Source organism: Pecten maximus, chromosome 16 (genome assembly GCF_902652985.1).
Source record: "Pecten maximus chromosome 16, xPecMax1.1, whole genome shotgun sequence".
Classification (NCBI taxonomy): Eukaryota; Metazoa; Mollusca; class Bivalvia; order Pectinida; family Pectinidae; genus Pecten; species Pecten maximus.
The window spans coordinates 7,240,068-7,268,061 of record NC_047030.1 but is presented as its reverse complement, the minus strand read 5'-3'; the positions used below and the strand labels follow the sequence as shown (position 1 = coordinate 7,268,061).

Below are 27,994 nucleotides of genomic sequence, written 5' to 3'. Positions count from 1 at the left end.
AGACATCTGTATTCTGACTTTTAATGAATAAGATATTCAGTGGTAAGCTGTTAAATACATACTCTAAACTTCTTCAATGAAATATCTGTGGTTATAATCAGAACTTGCTTCAACTTGAATCTTGACTTGCATAAAAAATCATTCTTAATCGAAACATGATTCTGCAAGTACTATAGTCACTTTATTTATATGGCAAACATTGGCTAGACTTGTATGAGTCCAAGTACAAAAGCTTCATTGCTGCAATCTGTGATTGGCTGTAAACATATATTGATATCAAAATACAGCAATGCATATATAGATAGAAATACAGATAATCAAATCTGATACCTGGTCATGTAAATGAAAGGTGAAGGTCACACATTCTGTCATAACTAGATATTCAAATCTGGAACCTGGTCATGAATGAAAGGTGAAGGTCTCACATTCTGTCATAACTAGATATTCAAATCTGGAACCTGGTCATGTAAATGAAAGGTGAAGGTCACACTTTCTGTCACAGCTACCACATGTTTCTATAATTATAACCTTTCATTAAATTTGAAGGACATCACAAGGTAAAATGTGTTTTCAATATCTGTGAGAGCTATCAAGACATTTGTACCTGTGAAATGGATCACTACGTACACCTAGCAGTATATCATGGACATGCATGACATTGGAGATTTTGAATTTGTAATAGTCACAAAAAGTCATTGTCTTTCTGCTTGTGGAAATTAAGAACAGTTCATTAAAGACATTACTAACCTGTAATGAGCCGTAGATGTATGGAATTGGTTGTTATGTCTCATGCAGATACTTGACTCGTGCTTAACTCAAGTTTTGAGCACTCATTTACAATATCTCTTATTTCTGGGACTCATCAAAATTTTGAAAATGGTGTTCTGGACTCAAGAAAAAAATCCTATAAAAATTATGGTAATCTAGTTTCTAATTAATGAACTATGAAGTATATGTTGTATAAATAGGTTAATGCATCAGGCATGCACATTTTACTGTCAGGCATGAACTACTTGTCCTGAATGGTTAAACAGATTTAGAGTAAGAGATTGTTTAAAGCATTCCTTTTATTTGATTTGAATTAATGAAATTATACTCTGTGCTGTCCTCTGAGACTTAAGCTGATGTTGCAAAGCTGGATGTTCGTATTGAAATCAAATTTTATCTGTGAGCATCGAGTAAAAATGCCCGAATTTCCAACAAACTTATTCCTGGTTTATCTTCCTATATATAATTCATGGGTGGAAAGGTGTGCTAAGTGAATTAACAGGAGGCTTCACTTTGATCTCCTGATAGGGACGTGTGATATAGGGTACTGTTGATAGGGTTAGCAGGCCACAATGAGTGACTGATCCTCTGGACTCTCTTTGGGCCAGTTTAAATACTCAAAGAATTTAGATAGCTTAATCCTGATAGTTAGTGGTCAGTGTGTGGAAATCTCAGTGACCAGTATGTCAGGGTGACCATTTAGTGTCTACAGATTAAAGGTCGTACTTATATTGAATAGTATTACGGTCATTTACCCAAGCAATGATAAAGCATGCTTTTCTTATCTTTGTCAACAAGTCAGTTTTGGGGCTGGATTATGTAGGATTTAATTAATTTAGTGTAAAGTTACCCTGTCACAAGATACTGTATGACTTTAAAAAAGATTAATTAAATTTATCTCATCTTTAAAATTTCAGAACAAGTTTATCAATAAATTCTACAAGATAGAGTTCAATACAGTTTGAGAGAGGAATATAAATTTGATTTCCCTCATTCAAATTTTTTTTTGTGATTTTAATTAAAATGATATTAATGAGACATTAAAATATTCAGCAAAATAAAAAAAAATGTGAAAATTACACTTAAAATGCAATAGATATACCTGAAATATATTTTATTTTACTTTATATTTATTTCATATCAATAGAAAGTACTTTGCTTAAAATGTAAACATGACAGGCTGTTGTGTGACCGAATTTCTTCCTGTGCTTATGTGTATTGTATATACTACAATGTTTATATAAACAGAGATATTGATCTTTAGTCCCATATGTAATAGTACTAACAAAACTCCATGTTCATTGAACCCAGGTATGTGTATTGTATCACCACTTCAGGTGAAATACTTATCTACCTTAAACTTAGAAAAGTCAAAATATCTATCTTATATATGTACAATTATATCTACCGTAAACTTAGAAAAGTCAAAATATCTATCTTATATATGTACAATTATATCTACCGTAAACTTAGAAAAGTCAAAATATCTATCTTATATATGTACAATTATATCTACCGTAAACTTAGAAAAGTCAAAATATCTATCTTATATATGTACAATTATATCTACCGTAAACTTAGAAAAGTCAAAATATCTATCTTATATATTAGGTACAATTATATCTACCGTAAACTTAGAAAAGTCACAATATATCTATCTTATATATGTACAATTATATCTACCGTAAACTTAGAAAAGTCAAAATATCTATCTTATATACGTACAATTATATCTACCTTAAACTTAGAAAAGTCAAAATATCTATCTTATATACGTACAATTATATCTACCGTAAACTTAGAAAAGTCACAATATATCTGTCTTATATACGTACAATTATATCTACCGTAAACTTAGAAAAGTCAAAATATCTATTTTATATACATACAATTATATCTACCGTAAACTTAGAAAAGTCAAAATATCTATCTTATATATGTACAATTATATCTACCGTAAACTTAGAAAAGTCAAAATATCTATCTTTTATACGTACAATTATATATCTACCGTAAACTTAGAAAAGTCAAAATATCTATCTTATATACATACAATTATATCTACCGTAAACTAATTAGAAAAGTCAAAATATCTATCTTATATACATACAATTATATCTACCGTAAACTAATTAGAAAAGTCAAAATATCTATCTTATATACGTACAATTATATCTACCGTAAACTAATTAGAAAAGTCAAAATATCTATCTTATATACATACAATTATATCTACCGTAAACTAATTAGAAAAGTCAAAATATCTATCTTATATACATACAATTATATCTACCGTAAACTAATTAGAAAAGTCAAAATATCTATCTTATATACGTACAATTATATCTACCGTAAACTAATTAGAAAAGTCAAAATATCTATCTTATATACATATACAATTAACTTAAAAAGTCACAGTCTTTAAGTCATCATCCGGACAGATGTATTTGATAAAGTATTATTCAGTTATCAAAAGAAAATTAAATTATTTAATATATAATACCAAATGTAGGGTTGATCATGATCATGGTATAAAATAATTTTTAGATTAAAGCTTGCATGCATACAAAGACTGCAGTGTCATTTGATATTGAATAGAATTCATGTGAACTTTGCTTGATAGACAATTCCAGGAAGCCTATATACAATAATTCATTGAAAGGTTTTGTTGATGTATGTGAAAAAAGAGGAGAACTTTATGTGTGGAATTTGACATCAATGACACAATCTCATAATAAGGTTGTGAGATCCCAGCAGGAGTTATCACCCCTTAATTCACCTGTGACACCATATATATATACACCTGTGGAAATTACCTGTCCACAATGTAGATCTAACAGGTAATATTTATATATAGGTACATATGTTACATGGTACATATAGATAACCTGTCATCAGGCACTGTGTGTCAACAGGCTGGAAAAGTGAAAAATATGTCGTATTTATAGATTTCCGCTTGTAACTTACTGCTGTTAACGTAACCTCGGGATTTATACTACAAGTATACAAGGTATGTTTACTTTTCTAAATGATCAGTAGGGACATGTTATCTATGTATTATATCCTGGAATTTCACATAGATTTATATAGTAAGTTGATTTTTAAAATCATTCTAGCCATGTGAACATTAAGTCCAGTAAATATGTTTTCTGGCCAAGTATTATTGATCTTGTATGAAATAAATGATGTTTAAAAGAAGAAATGTAAAATTTCTTACAAAATTACAGAATTGAACTTATAGATCTTGAGAATATCTTGTACATGTCAATTTTTTTCCCTAAAAGTTATATAAATTGCATGAATTCCGGCCTCCTTTGAATAGTTCATGTTTCAGATATATTTTAGTCACCTGTAGTCCGACCTTATCAGAGTTTTATCTTAACAGGAAATTATAATAGGACTCCACCCCTTGTTAAATTGAAAATTGATCATAGATTCTGGAATATTTTCATGATTTATAACATCAGGTTATGCCCAATTTTAAGCTGATTTGACACTGGAATGTCAGTGATGTAATGTATTCAGGGTTTATTAGCATTGTAGACAGGTGTACACAGGTACGCGTGTACGTCAGAATGAAGACCTCCGCTGACGAGATACAGGTAATGCAGTCACTATGTTTGTGTAATTTGTCGAAGGATAGCACAGATGCTTTTGTTTGATAATGTATTTAGGGTTTGTATGTTACGTAATCAGTAAATATCTGGATTTTGGTGTTTTAGAATTGGCAGTGCCAGCCTTTTCGTCTACATACAGGAAATACGACAGACTTCTCCTCCTTAAATCTAAATCAATATTACTTGTCTTGTGGAATTGAAGAAGCAAATACTACGTCATTCTGCACCATTGAATGCTTTCAATTTGGTCTTTGTGGTAGAAAATCTTTTGTAAAGGTTTCAAATTTTCAATTTCTGCTTTAAAGATGTTCATTTCTATATATTTCCTGTCCTTTATATTACCTGAATATTCTTCTATTTGTAAAATATTCCATGTTTTGCTATTTATATAACATTTTTGATCTAATAATTGATATATACACTTATTTTTATGTATTAAAATGGTTAGCAGTTTTAACAAGTGTTTGAAGGAAGAGATGAATATTTTTTTTCTTGAAAATTGTGAAAATTCTACAACTGAATTGCAGAAGTTAATTCATTAATCCCTATCTATAATGTGCACTTTATGGCAGTTCAGCAGATTGCAGCATTTTCAGAAAATTCTTTTTAAAATTAATATAACTATTTTTTTTTTAATTTGATGCTCATTTCCAGAATTTGTTTTTGAGAAGCTCGGATAACGTAGTCAGTCGGGCAGAAAATTTACTTTTGGCAGATAACAATACAGGTAATGGAGAATATATTTTATTAAATACAGTATTCAGGAGATTATTTTTAGAAATAAAGTTGAGAAAAAATTTTTGAATGCATATTTAATTCAATCCATAACTGGCAGCTGGCTGGCCTTGACCCCAAAATCAAACTTTTATGTAAGATATATATGTCAATTGTTAAAGATTATGTGATGCAATACACTTAACCTATTACTTCTGAGGCGAAGTAGGCCAGAATTTCTCTGAATCACAGGCTTCCTGTATTTCCATTAATCTAATAAACTTGACAGTCATGGCTGCTGAAGAGAAAACAACAGCATAATTGAAAGGTTTGCTGGGTATTTGGAGACCAAGAGTCTTGTAAATCTGACGCCACCAGGAATAACTGTTACAATTCTTTTGGGGTTAAAATGTAAATTTTGGATCTGTTTACCAGGCTTTAGGATGTTCTCCGTCACATAGCATTAGTCACTTTGCCTGTTTTGCAGACAGATAAGAATCAGGGATTTGGGAAGGTACCTTTTGACACGAAGAAGTGAAACTGGGTTAATTATAGACTGGCTCCTTTAGGTCCTGAAAAGATATTGCTCTAGTGACTTATGCAAATCAAATGATTTTATGTCAATGGAAGAAAACACATTGTCAAAATGTTTGAATTCTTGTAGATTGTAAAATTATTTCATTCTGTGTAAATCAAACTACTTCAAAAACCTATAGCTGATACACGAATCCTTATTTGGCTGAAACAGCTGTATCATGAAATTAATTTATGCATAATGCTAAGATTGTGATGGGACATTTTTGCTTCATTTTGGACAGAAAATTTGGGAATTAGATGGAAACATTCAAGATTAATCTGCAAATTTTGGGAATTTGGCTTGAATATGAAATATCCAGTTTGGAATGGGACATATAATCGATCAGTTCCAAAAAGTTGTCGGAAAAAAGCCCTGATATGTAGCAATGTCAATCAAGGTGTGCCTGTTCAGTGTGATGACACTATAAAAGTATTTCGGAGCTGCCACATCATCCTTCAAGTTTTCATATGACCTTACCTGTCGTGAATAAGGCATAAAAATAGTACAAATCTAACAAACACATATTTGATATTTTTATTGCAGAAAAAATGCCCAGATTCCAATGATTCCAAAATGTTGTAAACTTTGGCCACAGAATAGTGATAGTGGTGAGGAAATAGTGATGACTTGGATAGCAGATTGATAGCTAATTATCTCAACCTGATACCTGCGTGATAAAGTATGAAATATATCTAATTAGGGTGATAAGGGGGAATGAAATCCATGTGAGATTGGACCTACCCCGGCCCAGATAGTGTCAGGTGGATGTTAACAGTCAGTAAAGATATGTGACTTATGTATGTAGAACCAACACGGGCCTAATTGTAATTTAGGTAATTTGGTTGATGACATCTTGGTGAGAGTATCCGATGATATCAGATAGGTTGGACAGTCTCTGATTCCGGTCTATTAGCTGCCGTTCTGAAATTGACAGCCAAGATTTGTCAGTTCAATCTTTTTTGCATCAAGTATCAGTTTAAATATAGCACAGGGCAGCGATAGGCTTAATAAGATTTACTCCAAGGTTTTAAGAATGAATGGAAACACAAGTTCAGGTATCTGCTCTCATATATCATTCAATCAAACACAGCCTTCACTAATCCCTCTTGTCCCTACATTTTAATTTCTCATAACCTCAAACACCATTTATCCTAGCCGTACTAAATATAACAGTATATTTAATACAAAACTCTGCATAAACCAACATTTTCCCTTGAAAAACCTTGATATCTGTAATGGGTGCCATTTCAAAAAGAAATTATTTTGTATTCAACTTCCGAGACGAGAGGAAATGACACATCGTAATAAAATGTAGAAGATGAAAAAAGATTTCCCAGAGGGAGAGCAGTAATACTTTGAAAGCTAGGGTATTCTGAGAGAGCAACTTCTGTAAGAAACATTTCGGAGTAAACTGAAGCTGTCTTATAAAAACCTGGTGTTGGACTAGACATCACTACAATGTTACTACAGCATTCCCTTTAGTTTTCTGCAAGTCATCATCATCATCATCATCATCATCATCATCCTTTTCATTGTCATTGTCATCATTGTTGGGACCATATATAGATTCTGTTCTGCTATCGGTGCTACACCAACATTCTATTTCATTTTGGGTTTCTTATTGGGGAACATTTCTGGAGAATATATTACATGTACAGTCAAACCTGCCTTAGCGACCACCTGAATTAAACGACTTCCTTTCATATGCGACCGTATTTTTTCCTCCCAACGTTATTTACTATACTAGTGACCTGGATTAAGCGACTACCTGTCAGACGCGACTAACGACCATCATTTCCGTGTCCCAAATGCTGAAAAGCGACTTTTTTCAGCGACTTTCCGAGTTTTAAAACGGAAGCAGAAGTCATAATCAAGAAGAAATCGGACGAACTTGTCTGCTTTTAAAGATTAAAAAATACTTCAGAAATACTTCAGAAATGCATGAAATGTCTTATTCTGTCTCAAAAAATGTATTGAATTTATTATCTTTGCCCTGATAACACCCAAAAACGAACGAAACTGTACTTTACTTCTAAAGAATGAAAGAAGGAGATGGGATATGGCGAAAAAACGTCCTCGCCATTCAGACGATTTTCACGAAATTTTGATAGATATAAATAAAAACATTTGCTTGGGAAGTATGAAAAAGAGTGAATAAACAGTCAACTTACTGTTTAACTGAAATTTATGTTCTTTTTGAGACATTAGGACAGATATTTGCCAGTTAAAAACGTCTCCATCGTTATGAAGGAAATGCAGTTACGTGACTAATAATCCGGACGGAAGTCCGGGCCAGGAATTCAGGAATGCAAAAAAAATTCTTTGATTATTTTTTGTATTTTAAAATAATAAAAAAAATTATTGTAACATGCTAAAAGAATTTATATATATATACATGTATTAATGAAAATAAAAGAAACTGAATTAAATTAAAAAAAATAAATATTGTACTACATATGTAGAAATGGGGATATTTTTATATATTGTCCATTATTATAAGCATTTTATTTCATTAAGTGAATGGTGATTTTTCTTTCTTTTCTTTTTTTTCTTTTTTTCTTTCGTTTTCCTCAAGAGGTCTCTTACAGATTTGATTATATTCACAATCTTAATTGATGACTGAGGTAATTCCTTTTCATATACATGTATGTACTAATACTTGTAGCTGATAAATATTACATATGTGGCAGAATAATTATGAACTTTCTCCTTTTCGGGTCATTTTCTTTGAACCTGGATTAAGAGACCACCTGTCATATGTGACCTTTTTTATTGACTCCCTTGGAAGGTCACATATGACAGGTTCGACTGTATTAGATAAACTGATTTTGAAATTGTACATTAGAAATTAACATCTCCTGCCGATTACATAACAGCACCATGATACCGCGTTTGAGATCAGCTGATCATACAACAGTGTATCATTAAAGATCAGCTGTTCACACAAGGTACAGAAATAAATTGTGCCTCCATCTGGTAGCTGTAAAGGCCAGGGTTGAGTGGGAGGGAGATGTTGTACACTTAATTGATACCTATAAGCTGTTAACCATACAGACACTGCCTGATCATAGAGTGGTCAGTGTGATAGAGTGGTCAGTGGGTTTTATAGACTGGTCAGTTTGTTGATCAGTTTCAGACCAGGTGGAAGCTTGACCAGACCTGTAGGTGGAAGTGTTTGTTGTAAGTAGCAGGTACTTGGAAGAAAGTGACGGTGGACCTATACACTGTATATAGATCATCAGGTTTGTCTATTAAATGTTATATACATTATATTGTTTATGGAAAAGTATTGTAGTTCTTATTAATTAATATTTCAAGAAAAAGTTTGATAGAAGTTCTATCAAAATTTCTTGAAATATTGATTAAATTTAGGCCATAATTCGATCTGGTTTTTCTATTTCTGACAAAAAAAAACAAGAAGAAAAATAAAAATTTATTAACATATATATGAGAAAATGAAAGATTTTCATTGATAGAACATGTTTTGAAAAACCTTTAGACCAAACATATTAACTGATTTTCAATTAACATATTTTCATCGGGCGGAAAAGTAGTCTCGTATTCCAGACTATCTATATCATGTTAATCTACACACAGTGATGTATATAGATATAGATATCTAATCTTTATAAAAAAAATTCAATTTGGATGAAAGATTAAAACATTTGTCATACTGTCCTTGTGGATGACTGGTGTTTGTGACTCACAGCGGATGTCCGCGGCTGATGACTTCTGGATCTTTAAAGTTTAATATTCTCACTTTTCATATGCATGGTTCATTTACTGCCTATAGGTATCACTGCTTAGTACACCCGACATGAAGCTTAAATGAGTAGAAGATAAAAGTGGTCTGATAGGTCAACATTGGAAGATAAAACAGATAAAAATGATTCATATATTCAGTATTATGAACAGAAAATTAAATTTGGCATTTGACATTGAGTCAGGATATACTTAAGTATGTATATATGACATCGATGCATGTCCTGTCTGATGTACGAAGTCATTACTGGACTGTGTTAAGTTTTATGATATTTGACCAGTGACGGTCAGTTCTGTTGTTCAAAAGGTGTTAAGACTATTTCACACAGGATGTGGCAGGCTATCTATAAGGTTGTTGTGTTTATTTTGTCCACTACTAGGTTATATTGGCCCATTGTCCTTTGTGTGTGGTTATGATTTAAATCTCCTGTCAATATCAACATTATCAATGGACTTTAATTGTTGATATACAGATAAAGGGATCTCTATTAATACCTTACTTTCAATTCTCTGTGTCAACATTGTAAAATTTATCATTTTATTTCAGTCTTTCTCAATAAACGTGTATGATGTAATGTAAGTCAATCTCTGTTTAGGAAGTGTTGGTAAAATTTCTTATTAATTTGCCTTTCCCCTTCGGAAAGTCGAGACAGCCGATTTTGTGAGATTTCCTTGTATTTTACAATTGAGTGTGCCCTATATATATAAAAATCAAAATTTCAGATTTTGGTATATTTGATTGAAACCACACCTTATTTTTTTTATTATAAACAACTTTCTTTTCCACAGTTTTCTTCTTTTTTTTTTTGGCAATTGTTTTATTTGTTCCTTCTGAAAAATAGTGATTCAGAAGTATTATGAAAAATGGCAGCAAAAACGAAAACTTTTGAATCAAAAGTTGTTTAAGCAAAAGAGGTCTGGTTTTCAATAAGATATACCAATGTACTAAGATCTTACTAAAATACGAAGAAGTCATGCAAATTTGAGACTGTGTCGACTTCCAGAGGGAGTTCATAATGACAAGGTAATACTCTAAACCGACATCTAAAAAATACCTACTGGCTATTATTGGTAACAGTTTATCTTCCATGGTAGTAAAATGTCATTGTGAAAGAAATACAGTGTTAATTAGTATGATCCACATATATATACATCATACAAAGTCAATACAAGGTCTATATATTTTAATGTTTTATATTTCAAATGCAAACAATATCATTATTAGTTTATCAGTTTCATCACCTTCTCTATAAGAAGCTTGTTATAGTGCTTGATTCAGTATTGTAGTGCTTATAGTCCCAACGTACCTGTGAAGTAGATGCTTTAGTGTCTCAATGGCCAATAAAACAATGCATTTTACTATTATGTAGAGATTATTAACCCTATTTAAACCTTTCTCTAGACAGGTCTCTATACCCTCCCCATACATATTCACATTTTATTATCTTACAAGTATACCTTCTCAGAGTTCAAACAAGTATAGCTAGGTGTCTATAGTGTTTAAAATGTTGTAAATTGTTTCCATATGATACTTGATACAGCAATTCCTTTCAAGAGCTTTTCAATCATTTATCTGTGAAATAATTGTAATGATGCACAAAGTCCATGGTTTTGTTAGGTATATATAACCTGTATTTAAAGAACAGAACATGCGTTTTATTTCTCACACAATGACATCTTTAAACAGCCAGGCGATAAAATTTAAAGGTTTCCACTTATAATTAGTTGAAGTTGCATGTTTGTCATATTGTGATTTATGGAGCTGGTGTATATATCTTCAAAATTTGTTATCCATAAATACAGAAAACAATATTTTGATAACTTGGAAGAACAAGTCATGGTCGAACGTATTTAAGGTAGAATAATTGATTTTTTCAGCAATATCAAATACTGAGGTAAACAAATTCAGAAACCAAAAATATATTTGAAGGTTCTCAATTTTTCCCCCTTAATTGTAGGTCATCTGACCCAAAGGTCAGGGAAGATGACCTATTGCCATCGTGCTTTGTCCATCATCATCCACAGTGCATGGTCCGTAAACTTTTCACAATTTAAACTTCTTCTTTAGTTCCAAGTTCCCCCAGTGGTGTTCAGCTCTAATATTCATCATTTGCCTAAAAAGATTCTGAGATGGCCCTTACAAAGTGTTATTGTTTTTTGGGTCAGTCTGAAAAATCTAAGATGGCACCCACTGCCTACAGTTTTCATTTCTCACGTACTGCTAATGTGAATACAGTCAAACCTGCTCTAACGACCCCCTGTATATAACGACTGCCTGTCTATAACGACCGGTTTTAAGATTCCCCGTGAGATTTTACTATATAACGACCCTCTGTATAGCGACTACCTGTCTAATGTGGCTAACGACCGGTGATTTCGGAACAGCGGTCGCTAATTTGTTTTCTATAGCGACCGATTTCTGTCGGCCATCTTCTGCTCTCGGCAGTCATCCCTCATAAAATCCCCGGAAAATTCAGACACATCGACCCTGGCTTGATTATACAAACAAAGGACCACCACAACCCTGGCCTGAGTATATAAACAAAAGACCCCTACCACCTGTTAGACTATAATTACTGTAGCTGCCCTGGCCTGGGGCTCGGTAAGAGAGGAGTCGGGTCACCATGCGTGTCGGTATTACATTACAACTGTGCACATGTACAGGTGGCTTCATTTGACACGGTCAGTTAATTTTGTGATTACAACTAGGATACATCACTTCAATAACAAACACTGGTCATATCTGTCAACAAGATTTACTCACATGAAAGCCAATAATGCCTTTCTTAATCGTAGCTGTCGGTACTAGCGTTTGTACTGCCGCCATCTTTAATTAGTCAATACTAATAAAAAGTCGTAAACTGACACAAATATCCGGATTTCAATTTGGGTCAGAAAATTTTTTTTTTGGTTTTAAGAAGACTATAACACAAAATAATTAGTATTAACACAAATATAATTAATTAATTAATTATTGTGTATTCTTTTTCTTTATTTATGAAAGAAAGGGAGATAATTTGATAGATACATATAGCATTATTTCAGAACAAAATATTTTTTTAAAATTATCCATAAGACCATTTTGAGTTATATTTTGTGTTTGGGTCCATAAATCATTAAATATTAAACCCTTCAGATTTATAAAGTTTATGCATTTATTTAACTTCTGACTGGTCTTCTGAATGCCCTGTTCAATGACAATTTATTTATGGCAGGTTTAAGTAAATTGGTTGGTGCAATAATTTTGACCTGTCTATAAAGGCAACCTGTCTATAGTGACCGTTTTTCTGCCTCCCCTTGGGCGGTCGCTATAGACAGGTTTGACTGTAGATACTGAATTGTACAGTGTTAAATTAACAGGTCCCGATATTGTTCATCATCAAAATCCAAGGGGTTTGCTCTGAGTGTACTTATCTTCTCTATTGCCATTGAATTTGTGCTGACAAGATCTTTGTTTATGTGCCATCTGGCAGACTGCAGGTGTCTGGGATTGAAATATTTTTTGAAAAAATGATATTTATATCGATTAATATTTAGAAACTAAATGTAGGTTCGGAAAGCTGATCTGAAAACTGAAGTTGGCAATTTATATTAATTTTTTGTTAGATTTATGACTTATTATTAAAGAAAAACGATTCTTCTGCAAAAAATACCAAGTATAAATGAATAAAAGGCCTTAGTCCTTAGGTCATACAGTGCTTTCACTTTATATATATAACACATTAACACATGTGGAAGTGGCAGAAAGCCGAAAGGGTCTTTGAAAGTTTAAAGCATTCACTGTGTAGCATATTGTGCCTACACGTAATTAGACTTCCAAAACGCAAGGGTGTTCATTGAAGCAAGTGCATAGTTGAAGGGCTCTGAATGGACTAAATTTATATAGCAACATGAATGGAACAGTTTAGTACAATGACAGACTATGTTTGGGAACACCAACATTTATAATGGTATTTATGGTAGGTGGTACCTGTACGATGACACAGTGAATGTGTCTGTCGGGGGAGGATGATGGTTAATGAATGGGAGAGCTGTGTAGTAGATACTGAGAAAACGTCAGGCTGGAGAGCGGAAAACCTGGAGAAGCACTCAGACAAGCACGGAAGTGTGAATTAACTGGCTCAACACACTGGGTAGGGTTCAGTGCATGTTCATCTGCACCAGACAAAGACAGATCTCTATCACAAGGATTCTCTGTTAATTTATACAGCACATAGGAAGTAAGTCATAAGTTATAGTACACCACCGCAAGTAAGTCAGCAGTATTATCACTACAGTGCACGGACATATACCGCAGATCTACAGAAAGTCACAAGTTTGATTTCTACAGTACATGGACGGTTTAGTCACAAGGTCAATTTCCAAGTCACATCTACAGCAAGTCACAAGTTTGATTTCTACAGTACATGGATGGTTTAGTCACAAGGTCAATTTCCAAGTCACATCTACGGAAAGTCACAAGTTTGATTTCTACAGTACATGGACGGTTTAGTCACAAGGTCAATTTCCAAGTCACATCTACGGAAAGTCACAAGTTTGATTTCTACAGTACATGGACGGTTTAGTCACAAGGTCAATTTCCAAGTCACATCTACGGAAAGTCACAAGTTTGATTTCTTCTGTATATGGATGGTTTAGTCACAAGGTCAATTTCTTCAGTACGTGACAAGTAAACCACAAGGACATTTTTCTGAGCACATGGACACAAATTACAAGTTCTGAGGAAGATTGCATGTTGCTGTCTGATAACGAATCTGAATTGGAGCACTATTATTTCATTGCTGGATGTATCAAATGTGTGTCACATATTCAAAGCAGGTAGGCTTTCTCTGATATCATTCTGTCAGTCAAAAGGATGGAATTAAGATTTTAATTGAAATTTTAGACATTGAAGGTTCATTTCAAAGAGTATTTATTGTAGGTAGCTGATATTTATCAAGAATTCATAATATAGCCATATCTTACTGCAGAGAACTTATGTCACCTCTGGGGTTAATTTATAAACCTGTTTTATTAGATACCTAATAGGTCCCTGTGGATAGTTACAAGGCTGTTAGTAGCTGACCTCAGCTATTCTATCCAGACTCTGAGTGTCACCTGGCTTCTGTTTCATCACTAACTGAGGGAAATCCTTTCACTTACAAGTATATAACAGTGTTTAAGGAAAGATATTTTAAAAATTTTTCTCCCTTAAATCTGATGATCATGCTTTTCTTTGGAATATTTTCAGGTAAAATACATTGATGAAATGGGGGCCAAGCTGGTATATCAAACTCGCACCATTTATAGACAATTTTAACTATTATTTCATTTTATCCAACAAGATATTTCTTATTAAAAGCTTTTTTGAGATCATGAAGGCTCTGAATATTATATATTATCACTACATCAATATCCCATTCCCAAAATAGGAAGTTGAGGCATAGTGGCCGGATGTTTTAAGAGTCAACTCCAGTCTTGGAGATGATAGAAGTCTCGGTACCAGACAGGGCAGATGAACCATAGAAGTGCATTAATTCATTTGTTTTCTCTTTTCCCATGGTAATTAATTATCAATTAAATAAACAAACTTCATTATAATTCTGATATTCTGCAGTAATTCAGAGAATTGACAGATATTTATATTGTGTTTCATGATTACAATATAAACAGAGTTAAGGCCCTTTGTTTATTTTCTGTTGGACCAGAGATTATTTTGTCAAGACTATAGGTTTCAATAGAAATGGATCAGAAACACTCAGATTTTTTTCCAATGAGTATTTATAAGACTGTACTTTACAAGTTCAAGTTTCAGAAGTCAAAAGAAAACAAACAATTTGTAATTTGGAAAACAAAAAGACTTTGTTTATTTACAGTATATGAGATATGAAGCTAACTAGAGCACAGGTACTTGTGCACTGTAGATTTATATATAGACAGAGATAGCATCATTTGTGTTGATTTTGAGTGATGAACAGACCGCCCCTGAGAATACACCAGAGATCACACTAACCGTTTTAATCAGATTGGTAGAAAGCCCATTATAACGACCCTATAATACCCTGGTCTGAGATTCACTGTGATGGATAGGTGTGGACAGCCCCTGTATATATATCACAGCTCTTCTACTGGTGAAGATCTTGGTGTTCTTAAGACTGAAACTTTGCAGCGTAGATATTTTAACAGATGATACAAATGGAATTCCTCTGTAATTTGCCAATGTCAAGGATTTGTAGGAATATTTTACTCATTCATTCGGAGATTTTATATTTCAATTTTTTTTTTAATGTTTTGTTAATATTGTCATAGCACCATGATATCCTTCTATAATAAAAATACTCAATACCTGAGGGGTGATTATTAGCTTACATTCTGTCGAAATCCAGTATTGAAAATTATGAAATTTACCAAATTATGGGTTGGAAAGCCCAGAGTTCTTTAGGCCAGTTTTTTAGTTTCCTTAATTGCCTCCCACTGGGTATCACCATTTCAGGCCCTCAGCATCACTGACGAGTTCTAGAAGGACGAAAAAGCTGTATGGTGTCCCTAACATCACTGACAAGTCCTAGAAGGATGATTTTGGCTCTAGCGTATTAATAACTGGTGTGAGGGTGGCAGATCAATGATAATAAGAAAACACTTGAGTCAAACTCGATTTTCTGTCATAAACGTAAACTGGTTAAACTTTACATGAACTTAGACTTATGATCTAAATAATGAATGGATGCTAGAAATTTGCAATGCCATCAGTTTGATGTTTTGACAGATCTGATTGGTCAATATATCTAAACTCATCTCTGATTGGTGCATCAAAAACAAATAGATAGGACTGACATGCTGGAATGTTCTGCATCAGATTGCTGAGGTACTGAATCACTTTATCCCAGTTGACCATTACCTTGGCCTCAAGAGTTCACAAGATCTGGAGGTCAGGCATTTGTGACCTTTTCACAAGGCAATCACTATATCTTAGAGGGAAATTGCATGGCAGATTTGATTTAATGGCTGACTGTCCGAAAAAGGGTGAAAAAGACAGGGTTGATCAAATTAGCCAGGGTCTGATAAGATTTGATTACTGAAATTCAATAGCTAGTCTTTAGTCTGGAGAAGGAGGATGTGATGACTGGAGGAAGTGAGGGGGTCCAATGCCAAGTCAGAAATTTCTGGAAATATAGGGCATTAGGCTGTTCTGAATCTCATGGAAAGTTCAAATATATTTTACAACAATTCCGAAACAAATCGCTCTTGTTGGGCGGTTGGAGGATGGAATTGAGCACAAAAGGGGTCTTACTCACAGGGGCATTTTAATAATTAATTTAAGCATTATTGCATGCCCCTGTGTTTACTTTGGGGTAAAACTGTGGGAGGAATTAAGCCAGAGTACCTGGAGAGAACCAATGTAGTCAGGCAGGTGACACCATTCCTTTTCTCCCTCCGATTGGGGATTTGAACCCATCTGATCAGGTGAAAGGCGAGTGTGTTACCACTGTGCCACATGACCACCAAATTTCACAATCATTTAAGACATCAGTATTAAAATTTGCATTGGGGCTGGTCTGGCTAATTATTCAAAACAATTATTTGTTAGGGTGATGTATGTGTTACAATAGGATATTGCATATCACAAATTGTTGAAAAATAGAATTAAGTTTAAATTTAAATCTGAAGAATATTGACCAAGAAACATTTACTGGCTATAATGGGCAAATTGGAACAGGTAAATTTGGTATGACAAGTAAAATTTCATTGATCACCTCACTGTCCCTTAGAGATACAGAAAAAATTGATGCAATATTCAGCCGACGTATTATATATAAGTAAAATCAATGGGTATATAATTCCTCTAAGACAAGTTGAATACTACATACATGCTATCCTGCCATATCATTCTTGGCAGCTCTGACCTGGCTTATTGTCTAAAGCTGTACCGAAAATGTCTATTGTCTAATGCTAGGCTATAAAATGAACAAGGAGGATATGGCGTGATATACAGTTTGGTATAGAACCTGGACAAGTTTGTAAGTACGGGGAGTTAATATGGGATGAAAAACCTATCAATTATTGATGAGGATATAGACAGGCATTCAGTGGCTGGGCCAAATACCTGCCGAGTCTGACAGATTGATGGAAAAGGCAAGACCTGTTTGATAAATATATATTTGCTGCATGTGTATTTGGATAATTTAAGCCCACCATCTCTTATTGTGAAAGTCCCATTTTCTAAATTAGAAATTAAGTATTAATCGTGTGGAGTTAACCATATAATACATTGAAAAGGTTATAGAATCAGTTGTGGATCATTAAGTGTCATCGTTTATTTGTACATGTCTAATGAATGTTGTTTTAATAAATCTAGTCATAATCCATTCCTGTCTTATACTAGTAATGCTGCTATGATATACATCAGACAGTATATCGCAGTAAAAACTGTGCTTCTATCAGTCATAGTATAATATTATTTCTTGTAATGCCACTATATGCCAATAACACATGCATACAATATTTCCAGAATACACCGGTCCGGATATGACCTGGATTTAGTCATGATGTAATTTCCGAAATTCAACAAATTAATCATGCAGAAGTGTTTAGTCACAAGCATGGAATAATTTGAATTTAGTTTAGATTATAAAAAAATGAAAAGATCCCCACTTTTAGACTTAAATGAATTGCGTTATGCTTCTTCAATGTTTCCTTAGAAAGTCAATGTATATGTGATGACAAATGTACTGAGTATGTCAGTATTTATGTATCATTATACCATATATCACAATACATATTGATCATCAGGTGGGTGTACCGTGTTTAACCACAAAAACGCCCCCTCTACTTTGGTCCCATCCACTGGCACCCTCCCGTCACCTGAGTATGTCTGTGACTAAAATTAACTGTAGCAGAGGAGCACTAGTACTGTATTTGATCTAATAATCCCACATTAACTGTACCGGTGGAGCACTATAGTACTGTATTTGATCTAATAATCCCACATTAACTGTACCGGTGGAGCACTAGTACTGTATTTGATCTAATAATCCCACATTAACTGTACTGGTGGAGCACTATAGTACTGTATTTGATCTAAAAGTCCCACATTAACTGTACCGGGTACTGTATTTGATCTAATAATCCCACATTAACTGTACTGGTGGAGCACTAGTACTGTATTTGATCTAATAATCCCACATTAACTGTATAGGTGGAGCACGTACTGTATTTGATCTGATAATCCCACATTAACTGTACCAATGAAGCACTACTACTGTATTTGATCTAATAATCCCACATTAACTGTACTGGTGGAGCACTAGTACTGTATTTGATCTGATAATTATACCTGCCCTATAAGTTTTTCAGGAAAAGATGACGTGTGTCTTATATTTTATTGAAATGTATAATAAGTTTTTTAACTCACTCAGCTGCCTATATAATTTTAATCTTCAGTCTTTTAATCAAAGATGCTGGATTGATCTAGTTACATAAAGATATTCAAATGGAAAAATATTTTTCCACACACGTTTCACATGGAACTTTTCCCTGTACATGATTTTATCAAGCCTTTTGTGTTTTGGTAAGTGCACAGTGTGCTTATTAGGTAGAATACGGTACTTCTATGTAGTTTTGTCTAGTGGTTTGACACATTATAGGCAAGAAACAGAAAGTCTTGTAAACAATCTGATAGGTTCTTCTTACAAAGGTATAATGGCCACAGTATTCTGTGAGTAATGGTGACGCCATCTATAATCAATATCAACATTATACATAAGACTTAATCCCTTAATATCTTACGTAAAATTGATTTATTTAAATTTTCTAACATACAGTTGTAATTATGTAACGTAAGGCTATACTTTGTTATTATATCAATATTTTTTTATAGAAAATGATGTATATGACCTTGACAAGATACATTTTATATCCATACTGCATGTGGCTTCTGGGTTATATCTTCACCACGTTTTCATGGCAGGTTTAAGATTTCAATTTTTTTTTACGTCAACAAATGATGTTGTTTATTTTTGTGTACAATGTAAGACCTTGAATGGGGTACAGTAGTTTATCTGTGACTTCTAGAATTCTTACAATAACAGTCACATGCTGGTATTGGGAAGTTGAGGATCGGAGATTAATGGAATTCATTCTATAAGAGATATCCGATGATTTTCCTAGGGGTGAGAAGATTGTCGTAGTATTGGGTGCCTCCTTTTGATCTGAGTTGGTTTATTGTGTTTGAATTAATATGCTGAACTCCACTTTACCTTTACCTGTAAATAAGTAATACCTACATACAGCGAGGCATATTATATACCGCAGCAAGAAGATGAGGAAATTAATTTTACACTCCACCAACACCCTGAACCAGCCAGCATGCTACTCAATGCGTACTCGTTGACCCCATCATAATGAAAAGCAGAGGGCTTAGAGAGTATACATATTAACATAACCCTATAGACCTGTCTTTGTTCTGGCGGAGAATCTATCCAGGATGTAACAGAGTTTAAAACAGGTTTGATGAAGAAGGGTATAATCTCTTCAAATCAACACTCTCTGGAATAGCCTGTTAATCTTTGTCAGGTAGAATCTTCTAAAGTTTAAATTTCCCTTTGATATAGTTGTGTGGAAATAATATTACAGCTTTATCAAACACGCAAGTATAGTCATGTAATATCCTCTCTTTGTGGATGGTTACGTATGATCCACTATTTGTAGGTAGTATGTACAATCTACTATTTCAAAAGTACCTTCCAAAGGTTCATTGAGGTAGACACCAGCTACTACAAGAGAAGTACGTCTGTGTCAAAATGACCCCAATTGTTCAAGGGGTGATAAAAGCAGCAAAACAAACAATCAAGTATGCGTTTTCAATTGTCAATCTATTTCCATCTGAATCACATACGATGTTCCTTATTAGAAATCAGATTTGTCTTTTTGAACAAGTATACAGTGAGCTGTATATCTATATACTGAAACAAGTAAGTATATGGTATATCATTGCTCTTTGTATTATACACTGTTATAGTATAGCACTATAAAGTTACAGGCTGGTCGGGATCACCTGGACAGTGTCACCTCTAGGCTTACGAGACTTCTGTTTTACTACAAGGCTATCTCATTTATTGGCCAGAGCCTGGACAATAAGAATGTTACACCTTGTAATTACTCACAAGGGAGGCAACTGTGTCACATAAATTGTGAAGAAAAATTGCTGTCTGTCATGTTTTTGGCCTGAAGATGTGTATCTCAATTATCAATGTAATGTAGAATGGCCTTTGTCTGTAGCTGAGAACATTACTGTGGATCATTACTGGCTAAATTGGTCCAATTAGGGTCAATGTCCCTAAGGCACTTTATGGTCCAACATGTACACCTCCCTTCACACAGATCCCTAGGGTGCTGTGTGTGTATTCACTTTAGAAGTGGGTGTGAAATGGGACCATAACCCCTCCATTGTTTAGTATGTCTGTGTGCCATCATGATCACTGACATCCAGTAATGTTTTGTCTATAGTTGTGTCCTTTGTAGCCCAAGACGAGCATACACTGGAAACATTAAGCTTATAGGTCTAAAATTGTCTAAAATTGAACAAGTAGCCAATCTCAGATAATGTCATGAAAACTGATGTCATACTTGATTTGCTCCACAAAATATGAAGTCCAAGGATTGTTTTATGATCCTGGAACCTTCTGTCCATCCAGTACACCATCTTTGGGGATCATTGATTTATTTTCGGCTCAAGAAAATAAAATTTTCAAGGATCAAAACAATGGAACAATATTTACCTTAGACCAACACTTATTTGTCTTGGAAGCAAAAGCAAGCAGAATACCAACATGTACAAAGAAAACCATCATTCTAGGTCCAAATCGATAAAATAAAGGCAAAATTTGATAAAGAGGCAAGGAATTTTGTCACTAAAATTTTATTCTTTACCATTTGTAATTGCTTGTGGGATGGTTTGTCAATCAAAAGCTGTTTGGATTCTTGTAGCTGTCAAACACTAATAATCAGGTGTTGTAATTTTACAAGTACATATTGCATACCGCATTTATCCAGCCACATTAGCCAGAGCCTGATCAAGTCTATTACAGTTACGAAAAATTCTATAATTTTACTTAATGATTCATTGTCTATGGAACCCATCCCCTAATTTTTTTAAAAAGTTTTGCCCCCCCCCCCCCCCCCCCCCCCAAGGCTTAAGATAACTTCAGTAGTAAGTTTTAGATAGCTGTGATATATATCCCTAGAAATACCCAAATGTGATAAAAAAAAATTCCAAGTATCTTAGGAATTAGAAAAAAATCATATCTGTATCAAAAAGGTTGAACTTACCTTTAGAATTTTAGTCATATGAACTATGAAAGAATAAAGTATCTTCTTGCATTTGCTTTGTAGATGTTCCAGGTAATATATTTGACAGGCAATTACATGTAATTTCTCCTCGATCTAATATTTCTTCCTGTCAAATTCAACACCTTTTCATGTTTCATGTCGGTGACAGGAGATTTTTATGACCGGTTTTTCATAATGGATACATAATATATTGAAATGGCTGTTTTAGGGACTGATATTACAGAGTAATATAATGTTGCAGCATAGATAATGATATATGTTTGTATATGTGCTCACATCATGCAGGTAGAGTCGTTTTAAAATTTTTAAAATTCCTTTATGTAGTTTACTTCAGCTGATTAAATATATGTACAATTGCCACCCAGACACTTTCTGTCTACCTGGAATTTTACTTTTCAAAAGAATTTTTATATCAGCATCATGCCATCAGACTCCAGTTTCATTCCCTAACTTAAAATGCTCCAATAAGAAAAGTTTTATTATTGAATTAAGGGAAAATATGATAGTTCAGGGATTGTTCATTCTGCAATGGTTTCAAAATTCTAAGTTAAGGAATGTTGATGAGTTTTGATTCCAAGCAGACAATTTAAAAAGAAAACTGATTACCTATGTTCTGTTAGAGGTTGTAAAAAGAAAAAAAGAAAAGAAAAAAAGAACATAATGCAATTGATAAAACAAGCTTAAGGTGTATATAGATTTACACAGAGACACTTGAGGAAGTACATGGACAATAAGACCAGGTGTTCTGCATTATCAACGACGCTTTGTTAATTATAAATACTCGTATCACTTCACACCAACCTTTCCCCTTGAATTAGACAGATACAAATATATATCGATCTCTTAATTACCTGTAATTAATTGTTAAAGGTGCACGCTTAAAGGTCTCTTATCAATTAGGCCACGCCAAATTAATAAGTTGTTCTTTGGGAAATTGGAAAAATAAAAGGGAGCGAGTGAGCGAAATTTTTATTTTTTTTTGCAAGAAATTTCCTTTTGGGATTTTAAGGCGAAGGATACATTTTAGAAAATATGTATCTTGCTGACTGTGGCCATTAACACAATTGTATAATTACAGGATTAATCTTTTTATCTTAATCTGTGTTCAGTTGTCTTTTCTGATTTATTTAACTGTACAATGGTTAATTAAACATTAGTTTAAAATGTCAAACAAAAACTTGCTGTTGGTACCAGGTGGGGCCAATATTGGCCATGACAGTACAGTTTGTGTATATAAATTGTGGTAAATGTCCTGGTAAGTCGATAGTTCAATAATATGCAGTTACCATAATGCCTTAAAAACGGTAAGTTTTATTATATACTGATAAAAAAATAAAGCGAACTCTTCTGATTTGAAGGTTAAAAAAAGTGAATGTGAAGTCTCCTTTAAAAATAGGTTGACTTGGCATAAGATGTGAAGTTGTGTCGGTTTTATTTGGAAATGAATATAGTCATATTTATCTCGGATCTCGTGCCAAATCATGATGTCTAGTTTGCCAAATGATTATCAAAGCGACACAAATACCGGAATTGTTGTTACGTTACAAATCATGACAATAACAGAAATAGATTGACCTCCACTATTGACTGCCAAGGTATATTTCTTTAAACTTCAAAGGCGTTCAAATATTAGATAAGAACATAGAGTCATAGCATAATTGACCCTGCATAGACAACATCTTAATTATACATGGGGGTCATTTAAAAGACAACATTATAATTACATGTTGGGGGGGGGGGGGGGGGGGGGGGGGGGTCATTTAAATAGTGTTTAGATAATAATTATAAAAAAAATCATTTCCAAATCTATAGCATATTCATACAACCAACTAATACTTGTTACAAGTACTTTGTTAATGGTGACCAATTTTGAAGGCCCTTTGTGTGACGGTTTAAGAACTTGCTATTAACTAGCTGTTGTAGCAGATTTCCTTGTAAAGATATGAATTGTTTAGTCACTAAGTCCATGACTAATGAGCCAGCATTGTCAACCTGTTATATTGTACATATCTATGCAAACAATAAATCATATTTTGGAGAAGTTTATATTTTCCATCATTTAGGGAAATTTTCTCACATTTTACATGGATTAGAATAACAATTGTGAAATGAAAGTTTCACACAATTCAATATCGCATAAAACCAACCTGTCTTTTATAACTGTATATACAATGTACCCTTGACCTATTGCCACCCGAATCCACCGCCACCCTTGAATGCTGCCACCTAAACCTCAGGAACAAATTCCCTCCGGTGTAATTCCTTTGTTAAGTTCGCCACCCTCGCATGCCTCCATCCGCCACGTGTTACGATACATAACAAACATCCCTAATCGCTATATATTTTCCTAAACGATGTTGCCATTTTGTTCTGTTTTTTGGTGTTTGAGGAACTCTTTGGTGTTCTATTTATACACATAGGGTATTTCTCGTTTTCACTTCCAAATTGTACAGGTAAATTAACTTGGCTTTTAATTTTTGAAAATTCATAATTTTTATGCATCTGCCATAAAATGGGGGGGCATATAGTGTTAGCCATGTCCGTCACATTACGTCATATCCCGTCTGGTTCTGTCCCATCCCGATGTAGTTTATCTAGTTAATCTCTGGAACAGCTAATTCGATCCTCACCAAACTCTGTTTCGGGGTATCAAGTGGCAGCGGGGCATTTATGTCTTACATCTTTTAGTCTTTTTTTCTAAAATAGTATATAACTGCATAGAATGTGAAAATTCACAAAAATGGGAAGAAAAGGTTCAGAAGCTCAGTGGGTAGATTAAAAAACTTACCCTATATGTATACAGACAGCTAACATATACAGCGGGAATAGAATCGTAGGGTACCATGCCAACATAGGCCTGGGGGCAGCTTTCTGTTTAATTTGCATATAAAACCTGGATAATATGGACAAGGACTGTAATTTCAGGTAGAATTACTTCCAGTATATGGATGGAAACCTGTAATTTCAGGCGTAACCAGTGTTTGAGTACGGTTGTATAGATGGGGGAGCCATACCACAGGTGTTCAGCTCCCAGCTCTGTTGTATATAGGGGTATGTGAGGAATTGTCAGTGTTCATGTTTGTAATTAAATTCAAGATGGTTACATACATATGAAACCAGTAAATTATAATTTGTAGTTCATTGAAAAATGACTGCATATACAATTCTCTAATTCACATTCTGGTGAGGAGGCATGCACAGTGTTGTCAGTTAAAGCAATATTTTTGGAGTAGAACTGTCTAAAGTTATAGGTATAGTATTGTGATGGAATTTAGTATGGGATGCAAGCGTGTCACAATGACCATGACCACATAGCATTGTTAATTGGCTAATTGGCTCTGTATATGGATGTGTAGGTGGTCAATTTCTGACAAGGTATGTAGTATTATTGAGGAAACAATTGGTGTCAGAAGTATTTCTTATTACTCAGCTGAACCAATCCCCTACAGAGAAAGTTTTTAATAAAGGCAATGTGATTACTTTGGTATACTAAAGAACAGAGAAACAAGTGTCCTGAGTAAGAAAGGGTTCAGTTTATGCAGGTTTCTGTACATGAGGTAGGTCAGTATGACAATCCATACTGACAACAAAGTGTAGAGATGTTAAGTAAGTAACCCAAAGTATAATATCATTGACTGGCAACTTGATGTCCTCAAACTGTATTACTGTATATATATATCCTGCAAAAGGCCAGGGAAATTAACAAATAATCTTTGACTTATAGCAGGATTAATGTGATAGTTTTTCCTTGCTTGACCTCAGATGATCTAGCTAGCTGGTTATAAATTCCCTATTGATGAAAAGTTTTTCATATTCCAACTATGTGAACGATGTGAAGGGCTACTGTTCATTGCGATCTGGCCGATTTGATTGATCTTGAAGTGATATGACCTTGGAAATCTTTTTGTTGCTCTGCATTTAGTTTCCATCACGTATGTTAGCAAACTGCTCATATTTATGCTGATTATTTCACATTTTTAGAAAGTCTTTCATTTTTTCTTAAATATTGAAATATTGATTTTTGAAAACCGGTAAAAAAAAATGTTATTATCGTAGAGGTGGTGTTAAAGTAGGCATTGATTGGTTTACAGATCAATGAACGTCATGAGGACTTCAATCGCTCAAGTGTTCAGCCACCACGAGGCTAACAATTGATGTGTTCAATTATGTAGATATACCTGCAAGAAACAGAGGGCAGAGAGCCTAATTGACCTAAATTTGGTGTATTTTGGTCGAAGTGCTAAAGGCTAATGTGTATCTGATCTTATTGATAAGACAAGTTCATGGACTGCATGCAAAGGGATGTATTACAGGCAGCATGTGGTATGGTATATACGTGTATGTCAGAAGATGTTATCAGAATTGTCCTGGTATGGATATGTAATCTAGCTAATTAAATTATCTTGATCTATACTTCATGGAATATTAAGGTTGATAGCTGTTGACCTCAGGAAGATGTGAAATTGAAAATGATATGCATAAAGGTTAAAGGTCAGAAGTAAAGGTCACAATTAAGATATGCATCAAGGTCAAAGGTCATAGTGCAGGTGGTGTGTACTAGAAATATATATAAGTGAAGTGTTAGTTATCTTCTGATATAAATCACATGATTAAATTATCTTGATACATTCATGGGAATTTAATTTTGATTGATACTGACATAAAATTTTGGTAGATATGTAAATGTCAGGCATGGAGGTCAGAGGTTAATGCCATCAGATGCCTGCATGGATTTGAATAGATATAAAGTCTTCTGGTTTCATTGATATGATACTCAGATACTTAGAGATTTATGTAGGTATGATATGATACTCGGATACCTACAGATTTGTGTAGGTATGATAGGATACTCGGATACCTACAGATTTGTGTTAGGTATGATATGATACTCAGATACCTACAGATTTGTGTAGGTATGATATGATACTCAGATACCTAGAGATTTGTGTAGGTATGATATGATACTCAGATACCTACAGATTTGTGTAGGTATGCTATGATACTCATATCGGATACCTGGAGTTTGTGTAGGTAAGATATGATACTCTGACACCTGGAGTTTGTGTAGGTATGACATGATACTCAGATACCTAGAGATTTGTGTAGGTATGATATGATACTCGGATACCTAGAGATTTGTGTAGGTATGATATGATACTCAGATACCTAGAGATTTGTGTAGGTATGATATGATACTCAGATACCTAGAGATTTGTGTAGGTATGACATGATACTCAGATACCTAGAGATTTGTGTAGGTATGATATGATACTCAGATACCTACAGATTTGTGTAGGTATGATAGGATACTTGGATACCTACATCATTGTCTCCATCAGAATCTCCATCAGATCGGGGAAGGTTACATGCAGCAGTGTTGCAGATAGAGCTGACCAATTATCAGACAAGATTTATTATGACTAGCATGCCTGCCTCCCTGTGGCTATTGAACTGGCTATAGGGGGTGTAATCTCTCTGTAGATAAGAACATGAGGTACATGCTCTCTTGTATTGTTCATATTCTGAGGATAAACATGATGAAAATACTGTCAAATTACACATGGCCCAACGGCATTTCACCTGTATATTCAGTAATGTTACATGAAAGTTCTGATTCTCATATTTCAGAATCTTTGTTAATTCTAGATTTAGCTGAAAACCTGTTAATATTGTATATCAGGTTAATTGATTCCTGAATTTGAAATAATTGTACATATTAAATTATAGTGTTCTTATGGGAAGCATCATGAACTTGTTTAATTACTAGTAAATTCTATTGTTTCTTCTACGTATTGAATTATAGTGTTTTCATGGGCAGCATTGTAAACTAGCTTATTTAATTACTAGTGAATTCTATTGTTTCCTCTTCATATAAAATTATTGTGTTCTCATCGGCGGCATCATGAACTTGTTTAATTACTAGTGAATTCTATTGTTTCTTCGTATTAAATTATAGTGTTCTCATGGGCAGCATTTTAAACTTACTAGTGAATTCTGTTGTTTCTCCTCCTGTATATTAACACTTTCGGCCCTTATCATCAGTGACGAGTATTAAGGCCTACACAGCTGTATTGTACAGTTAAATATGTGTTTGGCTCTATTGTTTCTAACTCCCATTGTGTGTAGTAATTATATATATAATTAGCTGTTAATATCTTGTGTGTCTTCTGTACAATACTTTGTATATGTTCCTAGTCTATAGAATATTATAATAATTCTGATAAATTTG

General features: G+C 33.8%; 1 protein-coding gene across 8 annotated transcripts in view; it reads left to right on the top strand.

The window, feature by feature from the left end:
* Positions 1-27,994, top strand: part of LOC117344869 (tripartite motif-containing protein 2-like) — a 109,258-nt gene that overhangs the window by 19,483 nt on the left and 61,781 nt on the right. For 2 of the 8 annotated variants that reach the window (XM_033907724.1, XM_033907729.1), the window contains exon 1: positions 8,793-8,918. The exons of 4 other annotated variants lie outside the window; for them this stretch is intronic. The gene's annotated coding sequence lies outside the window, so the exon portion shown is untranslated. Of the gene's footprint in view, positions 1-8,792; positions 8,919-11,440; positions 11,470-13,984; positions 14,257-27,994 lie in introns of those variants that run through there. 2 more of the 8 variants (XM_033907728.1, XM_033907726.1) reach the window with 2 other exon arrangements.